The sequence below is a fragment of the Galeopterus variegatus genome, unplaced genomic scaffold, assembly GCF_000696425.1.
Source record: "Galeopterus variegatus unplaced genomic scaffold, G_variegatus-3.0.2 Scaffold6296, whole genome shotgun sequence".
NCBI lineage: Eukaryota > Metazoa > Chordata > Mammalia > Dermoptera > Cynocephalidae > Galeopterus > Galeopterus variegatus.
In genome coordinates this window covers 71,575-78,004 of record NW_007732407.1, presented here as the reverse complement: position 1 = coordinate 78,004, position 6,430 = coordinate 71,575, and positions in this window count along the sequence as shown.

The following is a 6,430-nucleotide window of genomic DNA, read 5'->3' as shown; positions in this document are numbered from 1 at the left end:
ATTCTGAGGAGCTAGGCTTGTATCTTGTGGTTGCTGGGAAGACGCTGAAGGGTTAAAATGGGAAAAGATGCACAGTCAGGTTTGTGGCTTGGTAACAGTGTGGAGGATGGCTTTGAGGGGGACAGGTTCAAAGGAAGAGAGACTGTTGAGCTAGAGGAAAGAGGTGGGCATGCGTGTGCATGTGCCAAGTTTGTGGATTAGCTGGGGTCGGCCACAAGTTAAGTGCCCCACCTGTGTTGGGAAAGCACCAGGTCAGCTCCGCCTAGCTCTGGGGGAGCAGGCAGCTTTGGGAAACTGGAGAGGATTTCGGGGACTCATTGAAGAGAGTGGGAGAGGGAACTGAGCCAGGGTAAGGGAAAAGCTGGCTGCATGAGAGGTGTATTGCTGCTGTAACAAATGGCCACAAATATAGTGGCTTAAATCAACACAAATTTACAATTCTGTAGGTTAGAAGTCCAACACTGGTTTCACTGGGCTAAAATCAAGGTGTCAGTAGGGTTGTGTTCCTTTCTGGAAGCTCTAGGGGAGAGGCCAGCCTTGCCTTTACTAGCTTCTAGATGCCACCTGCATCCCTTGGCTTCTGGCCGCTTCCTCCATCTTCAAAGCCAGCAAGGGTAGGTTCAGTCCTCATATCACATCACTCTGACCCTCTCTTATGCTTCCTTCTTCCACTTTAAAAAAAAATTGAGGCGAGATTCATATAACATAAAATTAATCACTTTAAAGTGAACAATTAAAGGGCATTCACAATGTTGTGCAATCACTACCTCTATTGAGTTATAAAACATTTTTCATCATTCCAGTAGGAAACCCCACATACATTAAGCAGTTGCTCCCTATTCCCTTCTTTCTCCAACCCCTGGCAACCACCAATCTGTGTCCTGTCACTATGGATTCACCTATTCTATGTAGTTCATATTAAAAAATCATACTATATGTGACCTTTTGTGTCTGGCTTCTTTGACTTAGCATAATGTTTTTACGGTTTCCTCTTCCATTTTTGAGGACCTTTGTGATTATACTGGCCCCATCTAGATAATCCAGGATATTCTCCCTCTTTTAAGGTCAGCTAGTTAGCAACCTTAATCCATCTTAAATCTCAACTCTCCTTTGCAATGTAATGTAACACAGTCACAGACTCCAGGGATTAGGACATTGACATCTTGGTAGGGAGTGTTATTATTCTTCCCACCCTAGGAGGTGTCAGAATGTATGAGGACACCACCCAAGTATCTGAGGGATTCTATTCAATAGGATGGCCCCAGAGGCACCCCAGAGCTGTGGTGGTGGTCCAGGGCTGGGGCTCTGCTGGGTGGATGTGGCGCACAGAAACTGGACCTGATACTAATCCAGAAGGTTTTGAATGGAAGTAGGTAGGATAAGAGGCTAGGAAGGAGTCGATAGTGGAGAAATGAAATGGGCTAGGGCAGGGATCTCCAAACTTTAATATTCAATCCCAGAGAGTTTAAGCATGCACACTCCCTGCCCCCAATTCCAGAGATTCTGATTTAGGGGTGGGATCCAGGGATTAGCCCAGGGAATTCTGATGTAGACAGTGGGTGAGTCCATTCAATAAGAAATACAGATGCAGATCCTGGAGGCTAAAAAGCTGATGTGACAGGGGTCAGTGATGAAGAGGGCTGGAAGAATCAGAGGCTGTGACCAGGATTCTGAAGCTTTCCAGTTCTTGAAACTGCAGAGCTCACCAACACCTTAAGGCCTTTACATTGACTGTGCCCTTTGCCTAGGACAACACCGTCCATTATGTAATTTAAGATTTTCTAGTAGCCACATAAAAGCAGCAAAAAGAAACAGGCAAAATTGATTTTAGTAATACATATTTTAAGATAATATATTTTATTTAACTCAACATAGCCAAAATATTATCACTGAATATATAATTAATATAAAATTATTGATATATTTTACACTCTTTTTGTCTTACAAAGTCTTCAAAATCCAGTGTGTCTTTCATACTGGTAGCATGTCTCAGTTCAGGCCAACTACATACATTTCAAGTGCCAGCAGCCACATGGGGTCAGTGACTACCATACTGGCCAGCTCAGGCTGGAGCACTCTCCCACATCTCTTTGCACAGCTGGCTCCATCTCCTTCAGTCTCTGCCCAGAGACACCTTCCCTGACCATGCTGTCTAACCAGCCACCTTACACTCTTAAAACTGCTTCCATTTCTTCTGAGACTTAGCACTACCTGAAATTTTGCTATTTGTTTATTAACTGCCCTCCTATAGGCTATAAGTCCCATGAAGGCAAAGGCCTATCTGTCTACTTTAGTGCTGTATCTCCAGCACCTACGTCACACCCACAGTAGACACTCAACAAATATTTGTTGAGCCACTTTGCAGATTTGTCATTTGTTTCTGAAGCCCACATCCATTGAGTAGGATGTTGGGGAAGGGGATGGAGAGGGAAGAGCATCACACAAGACATAAGGTGGAAGACAGCTGGTCCCAAAGCCCCCGTGAGATAAAAGGCTGACTCTAAGATTTAAGTTAGGGGCTGGACTCCTGGTCCCAGCTGTGACTTGGCTGTGTGTTGATTCAACCACTGGCTTTTCCAGTTTTATGAGAACCCATCCCACCAAGTGGCACTTCTGCCTGCTACCAGCAGATGGGGCAGTGTCATTAAAAAAAAGCACAGTCTGCAGTTTCTAACCTGTCTCCCAACTCGACTTTGCCGATTTCTGTTCTGGAACTGCCCGTATCTGTTCTGGAACAGACACGTATCTGGTGTCTCAGATATGTGGTGTGGGCTCACGAACGGTGATGCCAGCTTTCTCAGCTGAAGAAACGCAGCCTCAGTTGCGACGTGCGCTTTCAGCGGGGGTGGCCAGCTTCTCCACAAGGTGAGGCAGGCCCTGGAGGCTGGCCCACGCTACGAGGAGACACCTAGTTGTCCTCCTGGGTCTTTGAGCACAGGCGCAGAACATGACTCACACACTGGGGTGTTCACATTTGCCTAGAAACTTTCTGTTCTCCCAAGGTTGAAAACACGCTTATTAAGAAGGCAGTCAGGGTGTGACATAGACCCGTCGACAGGAGCAGCTCTGTGGTCCTGTGTCTGGGACTGGCCCCCTGGCTGCGGCTGAAAAGCCTGGCCTGCGAGTGGACTCCTTCTCCCTGCCACCGTGGTCCACTGCATTCCCTGCCACCACGTGAAGTGCACGGGGTGGGGTGGGGGGATGGAGAAGGGGGGGTGCCTCTTGCAGAGGCTGAGACCAGCCTTAGCTCGCACCACCGCTCCCTCTTCCTCCTCCCCAAACCTGTCTGATCCTTGGACCTCTGCACCATTTGGGAATGTTACCTGCTTGAACATGATGTCTGCTTTTGTAGAATTTAAACTTCAAGATTATGAACCAGCTAAAGGTCATATAGCACAGGTTAATTTGGTGTGTTTTTACCAAAATTTTTTGTTCTTTGGAGCATGTACTACTTCATTGCCACTGCAAGATATTCCAGAAATTTGAGCAGAAGAGGAATTAATGTTGGCTTAAATGGCTTGTTATAGTCCTAACTGGCTTATGCCAACACCATATCTGGTAACCCTCCATGAACCCATCAGTGCTGCTGAGGAGTCAGGCATTGAGGCTCTGCTTGAAGGACACCATGGGGCCAGTCAGCTGTGAAAAGGCCATTCCTTCCCTCAGAGACTAGGAGGGCCCAAAAAGCATGTCAGGAAACCTTCTTCTTTTATGTTACAATCATTAACTTCTTTCCTAATCTGTACATGTGCATGCATTTTCATGCTTCTATAATTATGCTGTTCTTTATACCTGAAAGTCCTTCAGTCCTTTCCTGTTTAGAGAAATCCTTTTCATCCTTCTCATGTTACCACCTCCATGAAGCCTTTTCTGATTTCTCGTTACAATGAAACTTTTCTTCTTCCAGCTTCTCATAGTACTGTGGGTCTTTCCATAGCATTTAATCCACTCTGTCTTCTCATTCCTGTGTGTGTCATTCATAAATTCAACAGACATTTATTGAGTGCCTGTTTGTAGGATACAGGATAATTCCACAGAGCATACATTCCAGCAGAAGCCCAGAGTTGGGTGGAGTCCACATCGTTCATTGGACTGGGAGCTTCCTGGAGACAGGAATCGGGTTTTCCCCTAGCTCAGGACCTGGCGCCAAAAGGTACTCAGAAAAGTTAGCTAAATTGAAACTTACCACCAATGACTCTGTGAAAATTGGGTTATAGACCAAAGGAATGTTAAAAGTTGGAGGTAGAGTGCCAGGGAATTTCTAGGAGCAGCTATTCTAAAATGAGGACTTGGCATGGAAGCCACAGACATCCAAGATTCCCAGAGGACTGGGCCTGCGGGGAGGGACCACAGTCCTCCTCCAGGACGTACCTGGGAATTAATGCAGGATCATCTGGAGATTTATTACACATTCCAGCTAGGAGTCTTTTTGCTTTGACTGAGCAGACCATAGAGGCAAGTATGTTGTTTCAAGGGCTGGAAATGAGTTACTAGTCAAAGGTCAAGATGGTCAGATGACTAAAACTACATTGTCCATTTGGCACCTGAGAATAGCATGATTAATGCATTATCACTCCCATTTGAGGGTGGCCAGGCATTATTGGACAATCAACTTAAAAATGTCATTTAAATTTTTACTAGGAATTCTCATCCAAGATGTATCTGTGATATAATAAAACTTAATGACTGGTTTGCCAGAGTAAACTGAGTTCTAACCACACACATACATTACTTAGAAATGTATATATCTCAGAAAACTGCTCTATGCTGAGGCTTGATGGCAGGAGTGGGGATTGCTGGGGGTTAGCGGTAGAAGTACCTTATTTATTGACAATATACTATACTGTTCACTCCAGTCACCTTACCATTCACCTGACTTCACTGCTGCTTACCTGTGGATAATGGTTTCAGAATGGCAGGAGTGGGGATTGCTGGGGGTTAGCGGTAGAAGTACCTTATTTATTGACAATATACCATACTGTTCACTCCAGTCACCTTACCATTCACTTGACTTCACTGCTGCTTACCTGTGGATAATGGTTTCAGGTAGTGAAAAGTACATCTTGGTGTTTTCTTTGCCTCTCGCTGTTTCTTTAATAGAATAAAATCCTGAAAATAACAATATTAAACAGCACCCAGTCATTCTCAGAGAGCTGTCACACAAGGAAAAAAACCCACTATTTCCTCAAACTTTTTACACATGAAATTGTAGTCTACAATCTCATCTTCCACAACCTCCCCCAGAAGTTTCGATCTAGACATACATTTATTCAGTGAGTTGCAATTCAGCCTGGGGGTGGAGTGTCAGAGTACAAGTTCCTTTTGCTGCGGGGGTAACCCTAGGTCTTGGTGATTTCTGCAGATAAAAGAGATGCTGGTAAATTTAGGATGTAATTGTCGGATTGGACATGTCTCTGCCCTCCCGCGACCAATGGCTGCAACCCGGTCCCTTTAAGAGACCAGGAATCCGCCAGGCGTCCGAGCCCGAAGCGGATCCTCTTCTCCGCTGCTCCCCCGTCCCCGCGCGGCGAATGGTTCGCGCCGGCCTATATTTACCCGGGATCTTCCTCCCGGACTGCAAGGATGTGAGGTGGGCGAGTCGGGCGGCGCTCGCGGTACCGGAGAGGGCGCGCTGCAAGGCGGGCAGCCGACCAAGGAGAGCCCGAGATCGGACTCGGACACCCCCGGGAGGAAGAAATGAGGTAGCGGCGGTCCCCGGAGCCAACCATGCGCGCGCCCCGCCCTCGGAGCCCAGCGCTGCCCTGGCCAAGCCGGCCCGGACAGTGAGCTGGCCGAGCGCGAGCCCCCGGCGTCCGGCCAGAGCGAAGATGCAGTGAGCCACGGCGGGACAGCTGCGCGGGGCCCCCGCCGCCAGCCGGACCCTCCATCGGACCGCACTTGGGGCGAGCTGCTGATTCTGGGACCTGCCCCGCCGAGGGGCTGTCGATCTCCAGCTCCTCTGAGGGGTGGGGAGCACTGGCCCCTGGGCACATTCGCTGTAGAGTTTCCGCGGCGTCTGGCCCCAGCCCCGGGCGTTGTGTGTGTGTCGGAGTGCCCTTTTCACGTTCGCCGAGGAGTCCCTGCATATTCTCGCACCATCCCGGGTGCTTTTGCTGGGCTCCCTCTATTTATTTGGGGGCGCACATCTAGCTATTTTCTAAGACGTTTTCCGCTCCACTCGCGTTCCCTCTTTCTCTCATTTTGTTGCTTGCGGGAGACTGTGCCCTCATCCTTGCCCGGGCTGGGGTAATTCTGTGTGCGCGCGTGCCACCCCTCCCTTCTTTCTTTCTTTTCTTTTCTTTTCTTTCTTTTTTTTTTGCAAACTCCAAGCTGAATAATTTCTTTTTTAAAAATTCTATCCCCACTTTCTGCGGGGTTCCCAAGTACTATCTCTCCTCCCTTCTCCCTTTCTTCCCCCGCCTCCAGCCTC